Genomic DNA, 27,864 nt, shown 5'->3' on the forward strand with positions numbered 1-27,864 from the left:
TTATACAGTATCTAATAGTAATGATTCATATTAATATTCATATGTATGTATATATCTATGTTTTATAAAACTAAATGTAATCATAAAAATAAAAAATGATAAATAATTCATTTAAGTATAAAAATAGCATATGCATTATTGTACCATGATAGTTTATCAGTATAAGTTTATCTAATTTTCTTATTTCGTTTGTGATGAAATACAATATTTGGTTTACTTGTTATTTATATCTATTAGAAATATTCTGTATTAAAATATAAAATGATGATGTCACTGTTTTGATCAGTTCTAAAACAACATCTTGAGAATAAAAACGTATAGATGACACAATCAGCTTGGTGTTGCGCTCTTATGCAATAATAATATTATGCTTATTAATTTTATGTTTTGGATGACATTTTAGATAGAACTATGTGGCATATTGTAAGACAGCGGGGTTTATCGTGGAGTTTTAAACGGCAAAATAATTTACGAAAACAAAAGAAAGATTATACATAAATGGTTTTGTTCTGTTGATAAGAGAAGTAGTTGGTATTTATATCATATATATATATATTATATATGTATATAAAAATATGATATGCGGTATAATGTGACCGAAAAAGTTATTTTTTTGTTGTTGTCATCTAAAATGAATTCGGTCGAATGATGTACTTAAACCAGCAAAATCGCTATATCATTCCACCACTAAATATCCTGTTTATATAGATGTAAGTCTAGAATATTTTGTTTTGAGATAAAAAAAAAATAATAAAAACAAAAGACAACACGATTTATTCTGAAATAAAAACAAAAACATAGTCGAATCCAACGAAATCCGTACTGTCTATACATCAACCGTCTTATAAATTAGTGAGCTGCACATAAAAGAAAACTCATCTCATCGATTTGAATATATTCATAACCTTTATGAAAAAGATTTTTTTGTGATATTCGTATTGTGGACTTATTTTTTTACAAAAAATTGAAAATGAAAAATGTATACAAGTATTGCACACAATGGAAATTCATTTACGTCGTTCCGCAACAAAGGGTGGCCGATGTGTTTGAACGCGGATAAGTCTAATTATAATAGTAAGAATTATTTTAGTGATATTTTTATACAAATTTTTTTACAGGGTCTTTTCAACTAAATAATAAAATAACAGCAAATTGTACATAACAGTTATGCATGAATAAAAAACAGCCTTTTTAACATTTACCGCTTCGCAAGTTGAAAGTACAGAAACCGTATAAACCATCCAATTAAATATGTATGAATGCAAACTATAGCTCAGTTCATATAAGTGCGAATTACCCAAAAATATTAGGTAGGTTAGGTTAGGTTAGGTAGGTAGAGTTTTAAGCATAAAAAGCGTTTTAAAAAAAACAGATTCGTGAGACTTTTCAATTACAAACTATCTTCTTTATATTTTATATCTCTATTTAAAGAATAAAATCAAGTATATGATAAAATCAGATATAACATTGTATATTGTAAAACAAATTATTTTTGTTTATTAATAACTAATAAATAATACTTATACTAGTAATTAAATTACATTGTACAAGTGTAAGTTTTCTACGCTTTTTATGTAAATAACTGAAAGACTAAAATTAGCTATTTGAATATTGGTCTATACTGATCAGTATTATACAGGCACGTTAAGTCCAAAGTAATATTTTAATTATTTAATCAAGGGATTCTGGATGCTAGTATTAACGTTAAGATTACTGTTGTAATTAGCACTAATGCTTCAATTATTTGTATAGTATCATATAATCTATAATATTATATAATTTGAAAAATACTGAAAATACAAATATAGTTACAAATTAAGTCGGAAAATAATATTTTGGTTTATTCATCATTATATTAAACGAGTTATTTACGTTATAAAACATTTTAATTATATTTTCTGTAGTATACAATTTTTTTTATCAGTTTAAACTAAAGCCAAAACACTCAAAACTAATGGTTTCAAAAATATATAGGTCGTAGAATATATCATAAAAAATTAATCTCTCTGTGAATCACTTTGCAATAGAGTAGGCTTTTTGGGAATAATTCGGTTTTTATCCAATATGTTATCAGATTATTTTCAGACGTATCGTATAGAGGTCAATAACAGTTAAATCAGTTATTAAATTAGTTATAAAATAATTATAAAAATTCTAAAGAATATAATACATTATTTTTTCATACATTTAATTTTTAACATGTCGATTGGCGTAAACAATCGCTAAACATTTAATAAATCAATAGTGAGCTAATGGTCCATTAAATTTAAGTGAACCATTAAATTAATCAATTTATTATGCGACCCGACACTAATACATTATTTTTATTTATTATTATTATTATAAGTACAGGATATTTTTATTATCTGTATTTTATTATAGTTTATTTTATAAAATGAATATATTTATGTTTTATATTATATTCCTTAAAATAAACCGGATAGCTGGTAAAAATTAATTATTCTAAACAAGCCTGTTCTATTACTATTTTTTTTTCTTAAAGAGACAAAGTCTAGTCCACGATGCAGGTATATATGTATATATTTATGACACGAAGAAAAATGATTTGATCAATTGATAAATTATTCTCTAAATCAGAAAAATTTACAGAAACCATCATTTCTATAGGATTAAATATCACATCGTTTAACTGAAATCTCAGCTAATACAGAATGTTTTCTACGGCAAAAAGAACAAAACTTATAGATTACAGGCCCATCGGAAATAACTGGCACATTCATAACGAAATCCATTTACTCCAAAGACTACGAAATCAATTTTTGAGGCTACAGAATGATGAATGATTCATTGGAACAGACGTTTTTAAGCACACGTTCAACAGATTTCTAGTCGGTTGCCCGATCAACACTGCAGAATTCACTGGCTTATCGTAGAAACCATTATTATTTATTAGAATTACTGCCGTTGTTGCACATTATTTAGGTGAAATGCTTTTTCAAAATTCGTTTATTCAATGTAAAAGTATAGAAACGCACGAAACTTCGCTGTCAACTTGTAATGTAAAACACGTTTCCCGATTAATTTGTGAAATTTTAATCGCAAAAAAAAACATTTAGTGACGAATTGTCAACATTCAATAAAATAATATTGATACAGTATTGATATAGTTAATATCATGTCAGTTACAATACTGCAAAATATGAAACAGTAAATAAATTATTTTGGAGCTTACACAATATCTTTGTGTTTTTAAGATTATAAATACTTTCCCAACTTTCATATTGAGGTTTCAAAGGTAATAATACTTAAGAATCATCCTGTAATTAATAACTACATAAAATTCAAACGAAATAAATCGCTGCATTACTGTTTTTTATTACTATTAAAGTCTTAAGATACAATAACAACTCTAGTAAAAAAACGGTTGCATAATTATATATCCAGTAGTCATACACTCATACGAGATATTTGAAAACGATTTGTGCTAAATGGTGGGCACTTTTACTGGAGTTAAGTTATAATAGGATGTTTATAATTCTATATTAAAATTTATCCATAAGCACGCCGTTGTCGTATTATTATAATTAAAAATACACTATTGAAGTGGGAGGTTTTCTGTACCATTCCATAACCATATGCTTACCCACACAAAGACAAGATTCAGACTTCTCAATAAATTGTGATCCGAGACAGATTTTTCTTCACCTTTTAAATATAAATGCAACTTTATGTCCAATATACAAACATTTATTAAGTGCTGGTATACTTACAAACATCGAATGGTCTTAATTTTATTTCAGTGTTAAGACACATTATGGAAATTCATTTGTATACGGCTAGGTATATCAATTATTTGAATGGTTATTTATTTATCTAAACCTATAATTATAAATTAAACTTAATTTTTTTTTTATTAATAAACAATAACCAGGATTTCCCCAAACGAAAATATTTGCTTAGTGATTTGTTATACCTTAATAATTGATATTAGTAATAATATTATTCAATCAATTTTTCGTAATTATTTTTACTTTTATGTTTTATATATTATATTAATTTTGAAAATGCATTACTTAATTTTAAACTTAAATGTATTTAGTATACACTGTATTTTTCTCAAAAGTTTATATACTGCACGTCATATATTAAATATTATTATTAATTAGGTTTAGTTAGTTATCATATAATATTGAGTTGTACATATTATAATATAATCCATGGTAGTTTGAAAAAAAAAATTGATTTAATATGTGTTGTATTGTTTGCTAATTTTATTATTTTATGAAGTTAATATTAATGGATATGAAACATGTATAGTCAAAATATAGTATTTAATTTAGGTGTAAGTAGGTTCTATATACGAAATGGTACTAATTATCAATTATTTCTCTAATCATATTATGTTTTAATAAAATATAATTTATGTTTATATAGCTTGTATTTTATTTAAAGAAAATATGAATTTTTATTAAAAACACATGAACAATCTATAAAAATCAGCACAACACATTAATATGATAAAAGTAATAAATAACATGAAAGGTATGATTTGTAGCCGCAAATTAGTGACTTTTAACTAGATGCAATTTAAATTAAATTTATAACGTATTGTGTATATATTTTGGATTAAATTGAATTATATAATCTATATCATTATAAAGATAACTTGTTTGTTATTTTTATTAATAGTGAAAATAATCGAAATAGTTATATTTAATTATAAAAGAAGATAGTATATTATTTTTTATTTGTAAACTAATATTTATAATAATATGACCGCTTATTGATAGATGTACCTTCTTAGAATACTACTGCCAATAAAATATATTATTCCAGTAAATAAAAAATATATTTTTGTTTATTTTTGTGATTTATAATAGTAAAAAAAAATAATATAGGAACAATTCTCCGTATTTTAAAAATACTCATGCCCCAAGTCAAATTCCCTGTTTAATTCGGACCTATAGGCACTCTGGACAGGGTCGGGTGGCCTAAATTTAACGACCAATAAATACTACACACGATACGGTTGACTTCCTTTTTTGCCGTTCCAATGAATAACGTTCAGAATTTAAATATTTAAATACAATAATATACTATTGGTGTTTGGCGCATTGCTATATTATATAGACTTATTATTCTTCCGGACGATACATAAAAACTGTGTTATTAAATAATATTATATTATATCGGGCGTATAATAATAAGCATTAAAAAAAAACCTAAAACCAAAATAACGAAACAAAACATCAACAAAATTGAACACCCTAGTAGTCTGATGGTTTTTCACAATTAGTCACGCTCTGGTTTTTAGTTCAAAACGTTATGATAATATCAACGCGTTAGATTTATCACGTAATCGGTCATAATTCATTTTAACTGCAATCGCGAAACAAAAAATTTTTCTACTACTTTATTCCCAGTAAAATAATTTTTTTAACGTGTAATTTACTATTCCAAACACGATTTGTTTGTTTTTTTTTTTTGTTTTTGAAATCACCCCCAAAAACACATAAACTAAAAGAATTTCATCTTTTCTAAACATACCTTGGTTGGATTTATGAGAAAAAAATTATAAACGTAAAATCACTCTGCACTTACACAGCATATGGTATCGGTCAAAAATCACAGCCGGCTTTAGTGAATCGATTTAAAATATTATCTCAAATAGCCAAATGTATAGAAAAAAAATAAAATACTTGCAAGTTCAAGGTTTGATATTTAGTATTAATAATAATTTTTATAATTGTATTTTTAATATTATTAAAAACTTATTACTGTGATATTTTACCAAAGTGTAAACTTAATTTGTTTAACTACTTTAAAACAAATTAATAATTTTTGTGGATTGTTTGGTGAACAATTTTATTGAGAATTTTATTCCGTTAAAATATTTTTGTGTATATTTAAAAAGTTATTATTTAATGTGTGACATATCTAAAACCAAAAAAAAAAAAAAAAAACAATTTAATTTAAGAAAAACAGCTAAAAATAAAAAAGTTGATTAATGATGAACAAAAGAATTATTAAGTTATGAATTTCAACGACTGAGCATTTTAAGCTTACAAATCTTAAAAACTGAACGTTTTAAATAAATACATTTTTTCATAAATATTTTTAATTTTAATTTTCGAATAACTGAATTAATTTATGATTGTTTTTATATATATATATAAATACGTAGACTATATTATTATGATTTATTGATTATATTATGAATATAGATTGAGTTGCAACACAAACGTGTCAATCATATGTAGGTAGTATTCTTCTATCTATCACTCCTCCAAGTCTGTGCAAAATGAGAAAAAGTAAATTGCTTTTGGTTGTATAATGTATATATAATATAATTGATCAACTAAAGTTGAAATAGGTAGTTATTTTAAATACCATTGTAAAATTAAAATGAATGATCATCAAAACCAGAACTAATTTGTATGTTAGTAATTATCTACTCGGGAATCAATTCGGTAATATTGAGAACCAAATTGTTAGCGCTTTCATTTAATTAAGATAAGACGTATTGCACCATAACTGAAGCAAAAAACAATCTAATTTTTGATAAGTTAAAATGCCATTTTTACCAAACTACTTTTACCAAAACTGTTATATTATTTTACATGATAAGCTCATTAAACATAAATTACAACCGATATTAATAACACAAAATTAAAATATTGCTCTCTTATTATATCATATATTTTGCTAAGAAATGTTTGCAGGATTGTAAAATGTTATTTTCTCTGAACTATTTATTTTGACAAAAAAAGTTCTCAAAAAGTTTTTAGAAATAGCATTAAAAAGGGACTTGAGTTTGGATGAAAAATCGAAAAGGTAATTAATTTATATATCACGTTATATTCTCTAAACGTAAGAAAATCAATTTATTTTTGAACCTTATTTCAGAGAAAAACTTTTTTAAGAACGTCTTTGAGTGATAAAGTGTATTCACAAAAAAGATAACAATGAAAAACCAACATTGTAATTTGTAATACATTATTGGCTTTACTCGGAATTCGAAATACCTTATTGAGGACAAAATCTGAAATTCTCAGTAAGCAATTGTATTGCACATAAATATCATAATAAATTGTTCAAATCGATGAATAAAACGGAAACGGAATCGGCTTAATACTAAGACAGTTCATTATAAGTACCTACATTCAAGTCACGCAACAACGATTAAAGTAACATTATTACATTAAGGACTATATAATTGATTGAGTATGATTAGATGATATATTATACAAAAATATTAAACATACATATGATATATTATCATGTAATTTTGTCAGAAAAATACAAAGAGAAAAATTTATTTCAAATTTCAAATTAATCAATTGATATTATTTTGAGGCAAAAGCCACAGGTGATTCGTTAGATACTCGTATAGAACAAATTACATAGTTCAATATCTGGTGGTACCTTCTAAACTAATTTTAGAGTATAAATATAACTAGGTATATGAAATTTTCCATACATCTGAACGATTGTGTATTTCTTATAAAAAAACATATTAAACTGAAATAATAAAAACCGAGCAATTTCTATCTTATATGTCTGATAAACTACAACAAAAATATACCAACAAAAACAAGCACGAGATTTGCATTAAAGTATTGAATTGGAATGTCACATTGTATAATCTTAAACACGTGAATATATTATATTATATGGTTAATAATCATGCCACGTGTGATCTGCTTTTTAGTATTATAAATTAGATCCACACTCGCACGACAATAAAAATATTACATTATTATGTTTCGTGGACCGAATTTTAATACGCACCATGCACGCAATAAAAAAAAAAAATATTATTAAATACGCGGTGATTCCCCAAACGTCATGTTCACCTCCATTATATCCTTTAATTATGTACATTCTCGTGTTTTCTTTTAAAGTCGTTGTTTTGAAATTTCTAAGCCTACACAACACCACGTTTTCAATTACTTTGAAAAAAAAAAATCAAATTAGAGCACCTCTTTTATTTTTACACGATGGTCGGCATTACATCAGCACACTTACAGTTTTAACGACTTCAAATTACGTAGTATTATCGTACGACCAAAAATCTAAAACTTCAACGTGCACAGTTGAAAATCATGTCGGCTGCAAGACGGTAACGATTTCTACACAACTCGAATCGTCGTATTACGAATAATTATAATAATTATTATCGTTGTCGTCATTGTCGGTTGATAGACTGATACGATTCGATCGTATTTCATTATAACACTGTATACATTAATGAATAATCTATTAGGAAAACATGACACGAATCAGCCTGATTATTGCGCTGAGTGGAAAACCGTATATTAATACTGTGTATAATTTATATTTGCGTTCGTATTTATAACACAATAATACGTATAGCACGTAAACTCGATATAATTATTATGACATTCGGTGCTGGTTTCGTTAAATTGACATTTTCCGTTGTCTGTGCATTCGTGTACCTGTTTTGACTATACAACGCGCCGTGTTACGAAAATATAATAATTTACTATAGTATAATATTATACTATACTATTATTATTATTGTTGTCTTTTAACATTCGGTACTACATCACACCATATTATTATTTTCTTTTTAAAGATAATAATTTATAATACTGTACGTCTGAAAATAAAATATAATATTTTATACATTTGTAGACACACCATACATACATAATACAATGGCATATTGTAGAGAACCCTTTCACAGAAATAATAATATATTTTTATTACTACATTATATTATTCGGTTAAACTGCACGTTTTTGTTGCTTTTTACTATCTGTCGTTATGGCTAAAACGACATATTACATTATCACAAATCTTCGTATAATCCAAAGATACCGGTGGCGGGCACGAAATTAAAAACAAAATAATATTTCATCCCCGTCGCGTCACTCGTGTAACCTAGGAAACGAGTACGGCCACAGTACACCAAAGCACCAGACGTATTCTTTGTTTTAAATTCCGGACAGGATAGCGATCACCGGGGTTTTGGACTTTTGAGTCTTAATACCACACGTGCAGTATCCTTTTGAATCTACTTTTATTATCTGTACACACTCGCGACATGAGAAAGCATTCAGGGTTTTTCTTACAGAAACGTTGAAAAACATCCCTTTTTTCCGATTAAAATATTTAGAGAAAAATGTGTTATTACGATATGAATATCACATTGAATTGTAGTAAAAATACTACATTATTATACGAGAATTATAATTATTAATATTATTATCGTTCCTCAAAATTCCTATTTTAATACGTCACGTAGTTTTTGACATTTTTTGACACAAACATTTTCATTTCCATTTATACCGAGAAGATGAGATTATTCTCAACGTGTTTACGGAAAACACGGAAAAACTCTTTATATACGCAACACGTGGGTTCGTTTAATTCAATACGCGATTATCGAGGTGAAAATAATATTACATGGTCTCCCGCGACGAAAACGACGGACACTAACGTTATAGGTACGTATTTGTGTACGAGGACCGTCTGAAAAATTAATATCGATTTATGCACGGTTATAACGTGCTGACGGATATGACATTTAACTCTCGTCGAATACAATAGAACACCCGATTTCGAGCAACGGAACCGGGCCAACCCTTTATCGTGGAGAAGGTATAATGAACTACAGCAGAAACGATTAACACAGGTACAGCATGTATTATTATACTTAGTATCGTGTGGGGCTAATTTGACGAAATAAACTCTGAGAAAATCTGCTGAAAATATAATATAACGTAGTTGGCGTCGATGGATATGTTTGACATTCGCCGTTTGATCTCGCGGGTGTATCGTATCGACATCTTTCCTTTGAGGTCTGTCGCCAAGAAAATAAACATTGGATCACAAGCCGTTGTAACTTTATGTTGGTGTAACGAAACGACAAAATTCAATATTATAGGTACATTTTAATTTCATAATACTGTATTTCGTGGAAGCCCTCCACCCTATATAATGATATGGTGTAAAATATTTACTGGAATTTTCTTTTGTCCGACTGAGTGAACGAGTTACAGTTACTTTTGTTACGACTGATATTTATCGATGAAACTTAAACAGATATTCACATCACACGGTATTGTACAAAAGTTACGTGCAACCGTGATTTCATAACGTTTACTATAGACATATAATATATATATATATATTATATATATGTAGAGTAGATCATACCATGACATATTTTTCCTCAGCGAGTATATACTGTTAACAAAGTATAATATTTTGACAAGAAACTGAGTTAGATAATACAAACTATATATTATGAAAGTTGAACATTTTTTCTCTAATAATGCATTTATTCAAATATTAATTATTATTTTTTTAAACATAGTTAAAAACTATATTTTTAAATTCTTGAGATTTTTTTGTACTTTTTAATGAGTTTCCAGTGTTATTACAGACTTCTGTTTTTAAAATGATGACTGCTATTTTTACTAAAATGATTTAATTAATAAGATTTTTGAAAATCTTAATGTACCTAAATTAAAATTTGAACGAGTAGTAACCCAGTTATCAAATTGTTTATACTAAGGGTAATTATAGTCCTTAATAATGGGTCAACAAAATTATAAAATATATTATGTAATATTGATACTAATATTTATTAAACTCAGTCTGTTTTTAAAGATTTTAAATTTTAATGTTGTTAGTACTATTATTACTAAACATGTTAAATCATTACCGAAAACATACATTATGGATAAAGTTAAATAATTCAAAAACCACTTATTCAAATTTTAAATTTAATCCTTTAATATTTTCAAAAATATTATCCACTATAAGAAGGGGAGGTAGGTTTTCCTTTTTTAAAATAAATAAGTAAATATCCACAAAAGAAACTCCATATAAGTATTACAAACAATCTGGAAAACTTCAAAATATAACCCTTACCTACGTATATTTAAGAATTCCAAAAATCATATTTTCAATCACTGCATTATTGAACAAAGGAATTGCAAAGGATGCTTTATAAATCATCCATTATAATATACATACATATCGGGAAATCGTTACACACTGGACTCACAAATACACATATTTGTGCATGTGTACACTGGACGTGTGTACTATATAAATCCTAGTAGTATTATGTTCTGAGTTATTACAAGCGGTCGTGTAAATAATGGCCACGGCGTTTTAATATATTTGGTGTTGGCGATTAGATTAAAATTCAATTACACGTAGACGTTTTTGCATAAGTATGGTATGTAATCAAATAGCGAACGCCTAAAATCCCAGTTTTCAATTAATTTAATTGTATGTAATATAATAACATACTTAACAAACATCGCAATAACATTTAAACAAAAAATAAACTATTTAGCTGAATTAAATTTCGTCGCGCAACGTGTTGAGTGTATATTCATTATAATGTGATATCCATCAAGCACAGACAATTTGTTTACGTCAAATTCGTTTGTATCAATTTTCGAATATGTAATAACTAACGCCCACGACCAACAGTGTAATCTAAAACCGCTTTGTATCGGTAATTCGCTGGCCCTGAACGACTTAACATATTAAGTTTAGACTCGATTTACGGATAAGCATACCATAATATTATGCTACAATTTTATTTTTATTCATCACGCACATATTGTTATTATTTGTTATTTATAATTTACTCTGCGTCGTTCTAAAAACATAATACAACCAAATAGCGTACACACCGATAATCTTTGTGTTTGGTTGTTTACACTCGTTAGGCGTATAACACGATCAATCCACAGTGTTAAATTTTAAAGTAAACAAAACTGACTGCCAGCTTTTATTTGACTTTTAAACAAATAAATGCCATTAGACTGTGTTTTTTTTAATGATTTTTTTCAAGCTCCACAATCAGCTCAATTTAATATTTATCGACCAAAGTGTATTTATGTACCGTAATTTTATATTCTTTTTACTTCAAATAATAATATGGTTATGCAATATGCATATTAATCATTTCTAAAAATAAAAAAAAAATTCCTATGGTGTATATACATTCTATAATATTATTAAACAAATATCACTAAATCGTGTTATAATTAATAATTATAAACACCACTAAAATTTCTACCTTCAATTTTCATTTTAAATTATATTTAGGTATCATTTTATGTTAAATTATGTAGTATTTATTATAAAATATATTAATAAATTGTCTGTCATTGTGAACGTAGAACGAAAAACGAGACTTACGTAACTCAATATATCGGATAATGTCAATGTGTAGCGAAAAACATATTATACTCTATGTACAACAGCTCTTCAAATATGATAGATTGGGCGTCTGTATTATTATAATAAATCGATGATGAATACAATAATATCAATAAAAATGTGACTAAAATATTATACCAAGCAAGTCGTAAAATAAAAATTGACTTTTATTTTAAACTATTGGTCTTTGTATAACTGTATAACACAGCGTTAGTAAACATATCTAATTGTCATTTGTTATTACTTATTAACTATTATGTAAAAAACAATGAATTTAAATATTACAAAAACGTTACTTCTAATCTTTAATTAACCTATATGTATTATGTTGCGGATCAAAATTAATTTTTATTAATATGGGGATGAATCGTCAATTTTGTAATAGCGCCTATACATAATCCATGAATTTAGTCAAATAAAATATATTGATGACTTTCGACAATTATTTGCAATTCGTATTAAATATAAAAAAAAACTAAAAAGCATTTTCATGACACCTAAGTGCTCCTTTAAAATACTAGTATCGACTTCGGTTCTCTTTTTAATCAATCTACGAGTGTCCTTTTACCGGTAAAATCAACAACATTCCGGATATCGCCATTACCTCTCTTCTGTTAACCACTTAAATATAAGCCTCCGATTTCAGGATTATATTTTATTCCGAATATCTGTTTTATTTTTTTGCTTTGTTGGACTAAAAAATCAAATTTTCCTAAGAATATATAATTAGATTATTTTTTAAATTGTATAAACACTTTGTTTGTCATATTTTTTTTATTATTTTTTTATGTGTTTTTTAGGTGTATTTTTCATACTTATGCTAATAATATAAAGTTAACTGTTATGTGCGTTAGATCATATTTATACATTTAATATGATATACATAACATATTTTAATATAAAAATTATAATTTACTGCAATGAGTATAAATAAAAAAAGCATTTATTTTTTCATGATAATTACTGAGAAATTGACGCGTTTACATTTAATTAAAAAATTTTTATTCCTCATTTTCAACAAAATATTCCTAGGTACCTATAATTATTTACATTTTATATAAATATATTATATGGATATAATAAAAAGCGAAGAGTGCACAATTTTCTAAGAACTTTGTAAAGCGTCTGTTCGGTAGAGCAAAACGAGTGAGTGGTGGTTGACGCAAGTATATAGTATGCCGTAGAATCCTATAAAGCTATACAGGTACATTATACAACGTACTTTTATTACATAATGTAAAAATAGAAATGGAAATCAATAAACTGTATTAACTGATCGTATGGTTAGTAAATGGTACTTTCAGAGAAAAATGGATGTACCTAAGTATAACAATATACCTACATAATATATTATATTTTAAAAACTAAAAAAAACTTAAAAACATCATCTTACACATAAGCAGCTGTAGGTATAATTTATTTTTATTTAAACATCACGTTTGATTTATTTTATTTTAATTTATCTATAATATTGCGTGATTCATATATTTTATTGTTAATATTATGTTTAACTTTTTTTTAATTATCTAAATTTCTTAAAAACATTTACTGTATAATAATTACATTTCCAATAAGTCAAGTATCATGAATTACACCGAAATAATCATACACAATTCGATATTAAAAACGTAAAAATAAAATAACGAGTACAATGTACATACCACGTTTATATGCGTTTGTTAATGTGCGCATTAGGGCTAATTCGATTTCATTAATCGTATTAAATAATTAATGCGCATTATCAAAAGTGTTTATATGCACCTAAATGACCCGAATTTATTAATCTAATGGGCATTAACGATTATCTACATACATAATTGTGATAACACCCATACAATTATATAATCAAACTAAATCTTAGGACTAAAATAATAATAATATATTTTAATATAATAAATTCTTTTAACCGAAGTAACAGTTTTACTTTGTATAATATATTGTTGGAATGTAGGTATGGCGTTCATTAAGTTTTCCAATTTCCTCCGCACGTGCGTTTTGTCTCACTCAAGTATTTTAAACTCTAACAATGTGAGTTTCGAATCGTTCAAAATGATACAACTTCAAATAATATCGAATACCGTATTATAATATGGCTGTATAATGTATAGCTTACATGTCGAAAACCCTTTTCATAATTAAATTCTTGGTTAGAAAAGTACGCACCTAATAATAATTATTATCACATATAAAAATTATTATATTTGAATAAGACTATAATTGTGATAAATGTTTAAATATTTTAATTTACTAAACAAATATTTCATATACTATTAAAAACTATTTAATTTAAATGCAATGCGTAATAAATTAGTAAAGTATGCGAAAAATATTTTAATTAAAAAAAAAAAAAAAAATACTTTAACTTTAGGTATAAGGTATACAATTACTATTTAGTATTTTCAGTTGTGCAATTTCACTAAAACAAATATATAATACAATTATAAAATTAATAATTCATTACAAAAAACCACAAATTTTATTTTGAAATATAATTATTATTTCTAAACACAAAATTTGTGTTTTAAAATATTATTGAATCTAAACGTTTTTTTTTTCTTTTTTTTTAAACAAGCCATCCAAAACAATATTATGTAGATACCTATTTTATATGCAACAAATCTTAATTAATGTATAATATATATTCGCTTTATTAACAATGTGAATCATATATTATATTTTATAAACAAAATGTCAATAGTACAATACCCATGATAATAATATTAAAAACGAATTTGAATAAAAGAAATTTCAATCAAAAGACAACATTTCAATTTCCTCAAAAATATGAATTTCTTTCACATGCCCGTCCTTTTTGATATGAGAAAGTGAGGTTGAAAATACAAACGTAAACGAATTCTTTACAATTTCTGTTTATAGCCCTCACTATATTACATAAAACTATATTTACTATCATATATAATATGATAACGCGTGTTGACATGAAAATAATATGCTTTGAAAACGCCGTCGCGGTTAACATACGCGAAGTTATTGCGGTTGCGAAGTATTTGTCTCCGAATGTGATTCAACAAAAACAAATTGGGTCATTGGCGTTATGAAGACGACATAGCGTGGTGCCCGAATTCTTAAAGTAATAATATTATATGATATATAACCCGCGGAACCAGAGCATACACTTCTATATAATGTATACAGTTACGAATTATTATGCGAGTAATACGAGATATAAAGTTTAGACGTGCGTGCAAACGAGCACGTGCGTCGATCTCAGAAGACTAATATCATAATCTGATCACTTATTTTTCGTAGGCTATCTATAATATCTATCGATTATTTTATTTAGGCAATTTTTTTGATTTTTTTTGGTTTTCTTTAGTCGTTTTGTGTTTTTCTGAAGAATTTCATAGGTGTGAAAGTCATCGTCGATCATATATTATAATACAGCCATACAGGTAATATTTATTTATTTATATTCATACGTATATTATATTTTTGAAAATTTCTTGAAATGTAATATTTTAATACGGTGGATTTCTACAAAGTTTGGAGGTAATAAGTCGCAGTCGTTATCGCGATGACCGCGATGTCTCTCTCCCTGCGTCTTCGAGAACGCGACTGGCGACAGGCAAGGACCGGCGATGGACCAGATGTAGCTTTTTGCCAACGGTCGACTCATGTAATACAGAAACCGTTTGTACTATTATAATTATGATTAATAAAGAGTTCTTGTGAACGTAGATTAATTTGTTATTCCAAACACCCGACGCCTACATTTGGTGCAGTCGGTAGAATAAATTAATTAGAGTATTTAAGCTAGGTACTTCTAAGTGCAAACGACTTATTATAATTTGTTATAATAATATTATCATTTTCTTATACTTATAGTATTATTAAAACCATATTTTTATGTGTATGTAAGTAGATTTTTTCTTTAAGACTAATAGTATCAATTTTTTTGTTACACCCATCAGAATTATTCATTTTAAAATCCTTATAAATTAATTTTGTACTGTTACACAGTCAAGTTATTATAAAATTAATTAAATAATAGTTGTATTTTATTAATTTGAATCAATCTTACAATATTAATAAAGGTAATCGTAATGTACATCGTTGTCCAAATGCATACGTAGTTTTGAACACTTATATGGATATATAGTATAATATTATATACACCGTAGTACTGCGATAATGCGCATTTTTTTACCCCCCGTAACAATAATATACCGATGACCCTGTGGTGTCAAATAATAGTAATATATTATATTAAAATATTATGTGACGTTTTGATATACAAAAAATGATATGACTTATGAAAAACAAAAATTCTTCTATATCGATTAACTTATTATAACATTTTAACAAATATTCAAAAAAGTATATTTACAAATTGTATTGCGCACTGTTTCGTTATTTTCTTATTCCAGCCGATATCGCTTCATATACATTTATATATTTTTAAACACTATCTTTATCTATTTATTTGTGTTTGATGAACATTTTGGAATTTTGACACGAAGAAAAATTATTGATGGTCAATGATTGCATTTGGTCCGATGTAATATATTCAAATCACAATGTTAGTGACTTACTGCGCAAATGACTTGACTGGTATAGTTTGATCTGTCAATATTGCAGTGAATACATTTTATTGTTATTAGTTTTAGTAATAATAATAACAATGTACTTATGAGTATCTATATTATATATCTGTATTATAACCTATGTTTAAACACCAAGTTTGTTATTCGGAGATAACACAAAGCGTTATGCGGTTCCCGAAAATATAGAAAATGTCATCGAATGGAAGTTTGCACGGAACTTTTGCCAAGTTATAAATTATTTACTATGCACACGCAGGTGATTTTACATACGATACACGGTTAGCATGTAGAGCACCTCGTCAAAAACAGTTCTATAGTCTTCGAAAACGACGCATATCATAATATTTATGAACGTCTGCTGGTTGTTTGCAGAAGTGATAATAATACAATATTATGATTACGATCGCCGTGAGATGATTTTTGTTAGTTTATCTTGCATATTGTTATGTATGACACTAATTTACGATAATTTGTTGAACAACAAGAATGATAATAATCATTTGTGGCGACAACGACGGCCAGAGAATTCAAAGGACAATGTGCGAGCGAGAATTATTACAAAAATATTACATTATTTATGACTGAACTAGGTATAAGCATTATAATACACAAAAATTTACAAAACGTCATGTGCACTCCTATTTTTTAATAATAATAAATGTATTCATATTGTTATTTCTTTAAAATAGTTTCTGAAATATTTTTTATAATCGTAGGTATCTAAATCAAAATATTCGGATAAATTGTTTTTTTATTATTTAATTTTATGTACTAAGCAGGTATTATTAGTTCTATAATTATGAGTTTTGGAGTCCTAATTAACATTTTCAAAAATATTATCTACTTAATATCATTTTCAGTAATAAAGATATTGATACTCGTTTGAAAAAAAAATCATAAAGTATGGTCCTTATTAAGGACTCCTTAGCTATACTCAAAAATTCAAAAGATCAGAATTCAAATTACCTCATTATCGAGGGAAAAATAGAAGTGAGCATGCTTGGTTAATCGCTGTATATGATATAATCGTAAACACAGAAAGACGACAATATTCCAATAATGATTTCGAGGTCACAAAAAAAATAATACATTTCTGGTATTTTGGTGACATACCTTAACATAGCGTGTACACTATATTTTAATATAAGGCGCAAGTTCAGAAAGCGCTTGGAATTCGATTAAAAATTACGCCTACGTGGACGGTGGTTCGGATGCTGACGATGGCAGAGCACTCGAAAAATAAAAAGATACGTTATAGAAAAGAGTGGTAGATAAAGAGAAATAGAGAGAGCGTGTGAGAGAGAGAGAAAGAGTGAAAGAGAACATTTTTACAGGAAAAAAACACGAACCGCATGTATTGAAAGACACTCGGTTGCTTTTGTATACCCGCTTTCCCGTATCTATCATACGTATAATATAATATTATAAGTATACTCTTTTAACGATTATTGTTTTTATATGAAACTGTTATAATAGTAATAATAATATTTAACCATGACAAAAAAGTATAATAACAGTATGTACAACACCAGGCGCGGATCCAGGAGGGGGAGGGCGAAGGGGCCACAAAAAAAAATCCTTAAAAACAGGTTTATGTTATGTATATAACATTTTAGGTTTTCAATTATTTTCTTAGTCCATTACAACTACTAACCAGACAAAAGTATTATAAAATTACGAAAAATAAAACAATATCATTAAATATATTGTGTAGTGACTAATGTGTAAGTGTGTTACAGTGTTCCAATTTTAGATTCTGAACAGAGTGATGAATGTATTGAATGATGTGTGTTTGTGTGTGTGTGTGTGTGTGTGTCTGTGTACAGTGTGTACACCATAACTTGTCAAAATAGTGGTTCATATTAAAAACTTCAGGGGTGGTTTCCGATGGCAAAGTGGAACCTTGGTGCATTATAGAGATCAAAAGTAAAACGTTTCCAGTAGTTTTCAAAAAAATCGGGAAAAACAATATAAAAATGACGAAAAACGTGAATTTGTACGTAAAATCTGTTTTTGACAAAATCTTTTTTTTATATATATACATAGTCGAGGTCCACTCGATACCTACTTTACAACAGAACGGTACCCACTTGATCATCTTTTTTTCGTTTATATAGTCCTGAAGGCTAAAGGCCAGCATACTTTTTGTTGCTTTTACGTATAATACTACAATTCAGCCAGCGTAATTATAAGTATAAGGACAATTTTGAAACCCTTCCATAAAACATTTCTGGATCCACCCCTGTACAACACAAGTGTAATGACAGTTAACACGATTTCGTCATTTCAGCAAATCTCGTGTTTTTAATATGTTATAACAGCCTGTCAGCTTGGTATATATTTTATATGTTTACGTGCGTACGTTTATTTTTAAATAATAATATTGGATCTTTTACAGTAAATCCCATTATTAAGCATTTTATTGAAATTTATTGTTGAAACAATTAATTATTTATGCATTTAAACTGTTTTCGTATCAATTTTGGAACCATTACATAATGACTACTCACTAAGATCCCTTATTTTTTCAATCAATTCACAAATCTCATAAAATATTATGAAAAAATATGAGAATGTTAATTTCCTCATATTTGGTTTAACTTAGGGAGTAATCCTCTTTAAATTTTAAAATCGTTTATTTGATGAAAACGGTCATTACAGACCAGTTTGCGACATCACCGACTCTCTTCTTGCCAAACATATTTCTTCCCCAGGTTACTTCTCATGATATATTTTTAAAACCTATAATAGCTATATGTTTATTTTTAAAGCATAGCCTATCATCAATTTAATATTGTTTAATAGCTGTCATCGTTCAATGTTCATAATCTAGTACCGAGAAGCTTAAAAAAAATAACGCGTCTAATGGTTAGGTTTTTGTCAGTACATTAATTGTTACTATATAAAAAGGTAGGTATATTGAAACAATCGTTTAGCTATAATAAAACTATTTAAGAAACAAAGCTATGTGGTATTTTTTTTATCAAAGATTTAAAGAATATTACAAACTATAATTATTGAAATTGGAAATGGATTTTTTTCAAGCACAACGATTTAAGAAATATAATCTACAAAAAACAATTTATTATGCCTGTAAGAAAAAAAAAATAAATTAAGTAATTGATTTTAATAATTTTAATATCAATATTAGTACATTAACAAATTAAATAAACATTTTACTTTAAATATATTTTCACACGATTTTAAAAACGGGATGAATATAAAACTTGCTTTTACTAAACTATAATTTTATTTGATTAAGGTTTTATACAATATACATGTTATATTAATGTAAACCATTTCAGTTCTTTACTACAATATTGCTATAAGCAGTTAATTCCCATTTCTCCGATTACTCCATTTGATTACTAACTGCGTTGTTCAATAAAACATTTGATAATTAATAAAAATATCCTAAAACTTCCTTGAATCGTTTTAATATTATAAATATTTTAAAATTTCGTTGGCTACCATCCTCAAATGTTTTATCTAAACTTCGGTAGATCGTTTTATGCCTTGCAATCTATCTTATACAAGTATACATTTTTAACTGCTAGTGACTTAATGCTGTTCCAAAGGTCAGCCCCTAGGGACAATTTAAATTTAACTCTCATAAAAATGATGGTAGGTTTGGTTTATTATGTATTTAAACATTTTAGATGTATAGCAATTTTCATCCGAATAATATTGCATCCGTATTTCGTACTAGTACCATTCGAGTAAATTATTATGACGCATATTTTGCTAACATTAAACTTATGACGATTCGGTATAAATTTCACGATGATACGCTTTACCCTACATTACGCATTGAAAATTAATAGGTGATCATGAAATACTATTTTTATAGATAACAAAAAAAAAAAATAAATAAATATGAAATGAATAAAATATGTAATAAGCGTAAGGTAGATACATACTTGTTACTTAAGATTTCAGTTAGTATGTGTTTCTCATTTGTGAGAAAATTATTGAAGTCAATAAAGTCAATCCAAAATGTTCTTTCTGCAGTTGATTACATCTTATGCATAATTCGATAAATAGTGAAATAAGTTATAACAACTAAGCTGATAAATTGTTGATTTCATGATATCGAATTTGTGAAAACGTTAATTTGGATAACAACTTCGTGGAATCTCGAAAATATATTTATAAATAAAATGTGTTAGATCGGTATTATTTTTAAGTGCCACAATTTAATTTTTTAATAATGATTTTACGTGGAATTTACAATAATCCATCTTATTCAAACGAAAAATTGTTTTAAAAATATTTACAACATAATAATATTATTACTTATTTATCATAAACAAAATTAAATACCATTTACGTAATACAATTTATGTATATTCCTAATCATCAAGATTGTATAGAATTGAATCAACAAACCATGGCCTTAAGATACAGGAACATGACAGGTAAGTAGATGACTGAAGTATATTTATAGATTATTTTTCTTTCATTTCCTGGCATATTTTTGCAATCGCCGGTTAGATTTAATTATAAAAGGACTATAATGTTTGATAAAAAAAAAAATATAATTTAATAAACAAATTTTATATTTCTTTATTCTTAAAATAATTTTCCATATTTATGTTTTTAAACAGTATTCAATTTTAATTATTAGTATGAATTGAATTTCATCCATCTCATGATTGATTACAAATGGTATATAAATTATTACCAAAATATATTTAGATTCAAAAAAGATGTTATTGATTTCAATTCACACACATTACATTTTTATCAATATACAATATATTTTGTCTAAATATTTAATGTCAATTGAAACAAGAGAGAACCATCTTCATAAAAATAAATAATACAAAACAAATTATAAAGAGAATAGGTCACGCATAATTTCTATTCATAGGTTAGTACCTGTAACTAATAGTACTAGTCTCTTAAGAAAAATTAAAAAATGTTATTTATTTAATTATCTAACTAAATTCACTTTAGAAAAGTTTAACACACAAAAAATAGAACTTTGTTTTGGAAATATACCTATGCTAATATAATTATTATTTATGTTATTATTCATAAGTGTTTTTTCTTTTTATTAAGTTTAATAATATTTTTTTTTTTTCATATTTAATTTAATTTGTACAATCTGTATAAAATATATTTACAATAAACATAAAAGATAGAAGGATATAATATAATATGTCATGGTTGGCTTGATTGAAGAAGCTATTCAGTAATAGCACTTCATATAATGATAGATTTAAAGTATTTATTTATTTGTTTTTTTTTTTATGTGAATGCATGTATCTAATATTTATTTATAATATAAATAAATAATTTTATCACGAAATTGTATTCTTTCTAAATTAAGTGAATATTTTGAATATGTGTAAATAATAAGATTTAAAAAAATAAATAAATAATAATTCAAATAATATCTGAACTCATATTAATAAATATTCAGCAGATTATATTAAAATGTCATTTAATTACCTTTTTCGTATATTTTAATACAGTTAAACTATGGTAATTTACATATTATATACATACACCGCAGAATATAAAATAATGAACATAAAATATATTAAACATCCGTTTAATTTTACCAGAAACAATATACGTATATCCAAAGGAGAATTTTAATTAAAAACTTTGTGACAAGTTAGTTATATAAAAAAAAAAAATGATGTCATCAGCGTGGTATTCTCATTTAGCGGTCAATCGCGAGCAAGCGACGTTCGATTAAATTGTTACCAAATTGTACATAGGTATATATTTATGTGCATTTTTTTTTGTGTTTGTGGTGGTGTCATGAGGTATTTATATGTGTATGTGTGGTGTGTGTGTGTGTGTGTGTGTATGTGTGCGTGTGTGAAAAATAACAATTTCCAAAAACAAAATTATTTTTCGATAGTAGTTTTTCACTCGAGTTTTAATTGAACTTTTTAATTACTTCATTTGTCCATGTTAAGCTTTAACGAAATGAGTGGTTGACGGGAACGAGAAGTGTATAGCATGATGAGTGGACTATACGTCATCGTCGACCGTCATTGTAGGACCGATAGTGCCAAAGACGATTGCAGCAAATATAGCTTATTTCGATTCAACATAGTCATAAAAATAAGTAGGTAATAATGAATTAATGATTAAAAAAAAATTATCATTATTATACTTGAATTTATAAAAAAAAAAAAAATATGCGTTACTATCTAAGACTACTCATAAAAAAATACATAGATACTATAAATGTTCATTTCTCTTGAATTTACGACTCTCAAGTTTTTTGTCACTTAAATGAAAAATAAGAAAATGTTAAGTACGACTCCCAATTCCAAAGGGAGTCCACATATGTGCAACTAGCTGCAGGCACTCGTACATAATGCCGATAAGATGAGCAAAAATAAATTTTTCTTCATTTTAATATTTAACATGTTCGACTACACCACTTATTTCAGTATTACCGTGACAACGCTGGGTCAAAAATGATGTGAAAATGAATGAAATAAATCGTTCAAACCGGTATAAAACTAGTTATGTAGGTACTCATATACATGATATAATATGTTATGAATATTTCTAAATCTATACACTTTGAAGTATTAAAGAAAATGTGACATATTTATATTGTTCTAAGAAGACAAAAAATTATAATCCGATATCTCGTTGTATAAACATAAAAAAAATTAATTCCAGCTATTAAGTTTAATTTAGAGTTGTCTATGGCAGTAGTTACCAAACTTTTATGGCTATGGCACCCCTAAAAAATAGTTTGTGTTTAGCGGAACCCCAATGTCTTTAATTCCAAATCATCTCCAAATTTCTAAAAAAAAGTGTTAAAATCAAAGATTAGAAAAACCAATACTCTACAAAATGTTTGAATTATGTATACTGTTAAAGATTATTTTTTATTAAAATTAGTATAAAAAAAACAATTTTCAATCAAAATTTTAATAATATTTTTTTCAAATATGATATAAAATAATTTTTTCAATAATCACATACATCTGGCGGAACTCTTGACATTGGCCCATTGCAATTACATCCATTTAAAGTTTTAAACAAGATTGAAACGTATATGAACGTTGTTTGTAAAAAACACAAGGAAAAAAGGAGTCCCCATAACTTAATACTATTGAAAACTATTGCCTAATCCATAGATAATTATTATGTATTATTTTTTACTTTTAAGCTTGGTTTAATGCGTTAAAAAAAATATTGATACAGTAAAACCAAACATTTTTTCCATCATAAAGAGTTTTACGTTAAAGGGAGGTAAAATTATATTATATTATTTGAATCGGGACTATTGACATTTTCCGTCATAAGGAAGATTCTGTCTAATAAAGTGTGCATTACAGAGATGTTTTACTGTAATAAATTCCAAAATGACGATAACTATGTCATTCCAGTACCAGAATTCCAGTGACTCAGTTATAAGTTATAATATCATATTTATAAAATAGGTTACTATTGTGTCCCAAATAAACATTTTATTAGATTATTTCGGTGGCGGCTATTATATTCCATTGAAAGTCTGTCAAAAAAAAATATTAATAATACACTATATATTATATAATACGTTCTTATAAATACTTCAAAATACTGAAATAAAATTATATAAGTAATTACTAAAAATTACCAAAAGGAAAATATTTTATGTATTCAAAATTAACAGTTGCAATATACTTGTCAGTATATTATTAATAGTTTTAAATTGATTTTTATTATTTGTAAATATTTTACTTCTTAATATTAAATTATCAACGCTGTCCAAATAATTGTTATTTATAGTGAAAATTATTATATATCATAATATAATAATAGGTTACGAGCAATTGTAATTATTATTAATCTTTTGACGTTATATAAACAATTTTAAATTGGTTTCATTCCATTTTACTTAAAAGTTTTTATTAAGATTTATGATAATTTAAAAAAAATATAAAAACTACGAGTGCTCGAAATAAATAACGCAGCCAGCCTTAACCTTATAATATTGCTGTGATTTTTAGTATTGAAAATAACAACAAAAAATAATAAAATATTGTCCATCGCAATTGGTAGGTTGGTAAAATACAAGACGTATAATAATATTTAATATTAATGTCAAGTTGCGTTTGGTGATATTATTGGGATACAAGTAGTCAGTGCTCAACTGTTGAAAGGATGATGTGCCCAATATATTATGCCCAAACCTTTTTTACTAGGGATGTTAATTTGCTTATAATATTTATAATTTTAGTATAACAATCAATGAAGACATGAACTTTAGAACTTTAGATAAAATATTTTCTAATATAAGGAATATCATTGATAAACAATTTTAAATCTTGGTTTTTATTTTTGAGATTATACAGTGGACACTGATATGTTTATAATATGATAAATATGATACTGATGTATATTCAATAAAAATATAGTTAAAATAGTTATTGCGTATGAATCATTAGATATGTATATATATATACATTAAAGATGTATAATTTAAAAAATAAATGTTTGGTTTTTTTTTTAAGTGACAAAATATATGAAATGTACATAGTACCACTCTCCATAAAATAGTCCTATAGTTACGACACTACAAGAAGTATCGTGTGTATTATAATTAGCAGTGTTCGAAACTAACTTAACTTGAGTTGCTGTGATGAAATAATTTTTTTAATAATTTTAAAGTAATTGAATTACATTATATTGAAAGCCATTAAAAGTAATTTAATTTACTTTTTATTTGTATTAAAATTACTAAATTACTCACTACCTTATTTTTTAAAAATATTATATTTAACTTAACCTAACTCAATTGATAATATAATATACAAATATACCATATAAGTATAATTATTTGACAGCTACATTTTCGTAAATATATAAAATTTATAAGTAGCAATTTTAAATTAAAAATTTGTAAAATATATAGTTATTAAAAATAAAGAATAATGTACTATGTAATCATTGTATTTTTGGTTTCTAAATAAACATGAAAATAATTGTATATTGTTGATTGTTATTAATTACCAAGCTAATGTATTGACAGCATATTATTAATACCCCATGATTTTTTTTAAAATAAAAAGAAACTTTCACTGGTTAATGAAATTGTTTTTTTTTTTTTTAACTCTACAGTAATACTTAGTTGACCATACAAAAAAAATTAACTTAAAAATAATTTGATTACAACTTTTAAAAGCAATTCGTAATGCAATTAAATTACCAAAAAAAACCAACTTCTCCAACACTGATCATTAGACCAAGTATAGGTACTTATGTCCATCCGTGAAAGGTAGAAGCACCTAGACCATTTTGACTCTGACACTTTGACATTAGTTTGTGTATAGAAACATTTTAATCATTTCCAGATAAACTTATAATTTTGAAAAAAATTTAAATAAGACAGATAGTAATTGAAATATTATACTTATTATAGATTAAGATTAATCGACGATATCTATAGTTTATAAAAACTTCTTCTTTGTGCAATATTAGTATTATAATTTTATTTTATCCTTATAGTTAAATTTAATAATAAGCAATAAATTAATGAATGAAATCGTTACTTTTTTATATTTTCAGTGAAAAAAAAAACGAAAAAATATCCAAAATCCTTTGTAGTAACATTTGCTTGTTCAAGTATAGACGTGGTATAAAAGAGCAAGGTTATAACTATTAATGCATACTATATATTTATTAGTTTATTTATTTACACAATGAATGTTAAATTTTTATGTTATTACTTATTCATTGTTTAGTGTGATACAGCTAATATTATATTGTTGCTAGTGTTATTGTTTCTGAAGACTAAAAGTTATAAATACTGATATCGTGAACACCTTGGTTGGTTGCACGTCGTGCATGTCTCAAAGGCTATTTTTAATTTTTTTTTTTTTTTATATCATTTAGTGTAATGGCGATTAAAAGACCCCTACGTTTAATTCCTCCCGATTCCCCCTCCCCCCCCAAAAAAAAAAAAAAACAAAAACAATAATAATGATGATAAACTTTGGGATGGCTGGTGTAGGTGTAGTATATAATAGTTAATATACAATATTATAATCGTACTTACGCGAGTGAGAATTTTTTTATGTAATCTTCTCTGCTATAGTTATAGAAGGGAAGGGCGGCGGGGGAGTCACGATTTCTCGGTAACGGACTAAAAAGGCTTTGGTGACTTTGCGAGCTTCGGATAAAACGTCGTGCGGCAAGTCCCGAATGGCGACCACCTGACACCACGACGGTGGGCGTTCAGTTCCGGCGCGCGGCACGAGACCCACTACGCGGCGGTGACGACTGCGGCGACAACCGTGACGACGACGGCGACGGCAATGACGGTAAAACGCAACGGCGGCAAGCCCGTCGAACATTACCGCCGCGGCGGCCCGTGTGGCGGTCGCCCGGGCAACTGCGCGGCGGAAGCGCCCGCGCTTTTTTTAAATAAAAATTTCAATAGCCGTTCGCATCCGCCGGCCGCCGACAATATTATATGCACACGAAATTTACTCATCGCCGCCGCTTATCGTGCGTCAATCGTGCACCGCATATATCCGACTAAGCACGATATTTTTTTTCAATTTAATTATGGAGAATAAAAGATATACCTATATTTTATAACCTACGATCTATATTCAAAATTAAAAAAATTAAAAAAAAAAAAAATGGGATAACCAATATAAAATATTATTGAGGAGGTGATACGATATAACAAATCAAACATTAACTTGAACGGTGTAAGTCGAACCCCGTGGTATTGACACCCGACTAGAGGTTTTTAATTTTTATATATTATCATCGTTTTAGATAACGGAGCTATTGCTTCTAGAAACATAATTATCACAACAAAAAAAAAATGATATAATTTTGAAGGTAATAATTTTTCGATTGAAAAATCGGTGTGGGCTTTTATAACGTTTGAATACAGTTTGATATATAATGCAATTTGGCGGGTTTGTTGATTGTAGGTAGTTTTATGTCTTGGTGGAGATTTTCATTTGTTATACACCGAGGGGCAGATGTTATTTGCATAGACATTTACATTGGAAGGATTTGCATTGTTTTTGTATTGGACGATTTTATAAATCCCCAAAGGTGGATTTCAATATTTCATATGACTGAGTAGAGCTGATAATTGACTTACATAGGTACGTTAGGTTAGTTAGAAACGGTT

At 26.7% G+C, this 27,864-nt stretch overlaps 1 protein-coding gene across 2 annotated transcripts in view; it reads right to left on the minus strand.

The window, feature by feature from the left end:
• LOC114122983 (Kv channel-interacting protein 1-like) overlaps positions 1 to 27,864 on the minus strand; it is a 122,548-nt gene that overhangs the window by 79,432 nt on the left and 15,252 nt on the right. The window contains exon 1 of one of the 2 annotated variants that reach the window (XM_050199111.1): positions 26,767 to 27,030. The exons of the other annotated variant lie outside the window; for it this stretch is intronic. The gene's annotated coding sequence lies outside the window, so the exon portion shown is untranslated. Of the gene's footprint in view, positions 1 to 26,766; positions 27,031 to 27,864 lie in introns of those variants that run through there. 2 annotated transcript variants of the gene reach the window in all.

The sequence above is a fragment of the Aphis gossypii genome, chromosome 2, assembly GCF_020184175.1.
Source record: "Aphis gossypii isolate Hap1 chromosome 2, ASM2018417v2, whole genome shotgun sequence".
NCBI classification, from domain to species: domain Eukaryota; kingdom Metazoa; phylum Arthropoda; class Insecta; order Hemiptera; family Aphididae; genus Aphis; species Aphis gossypii.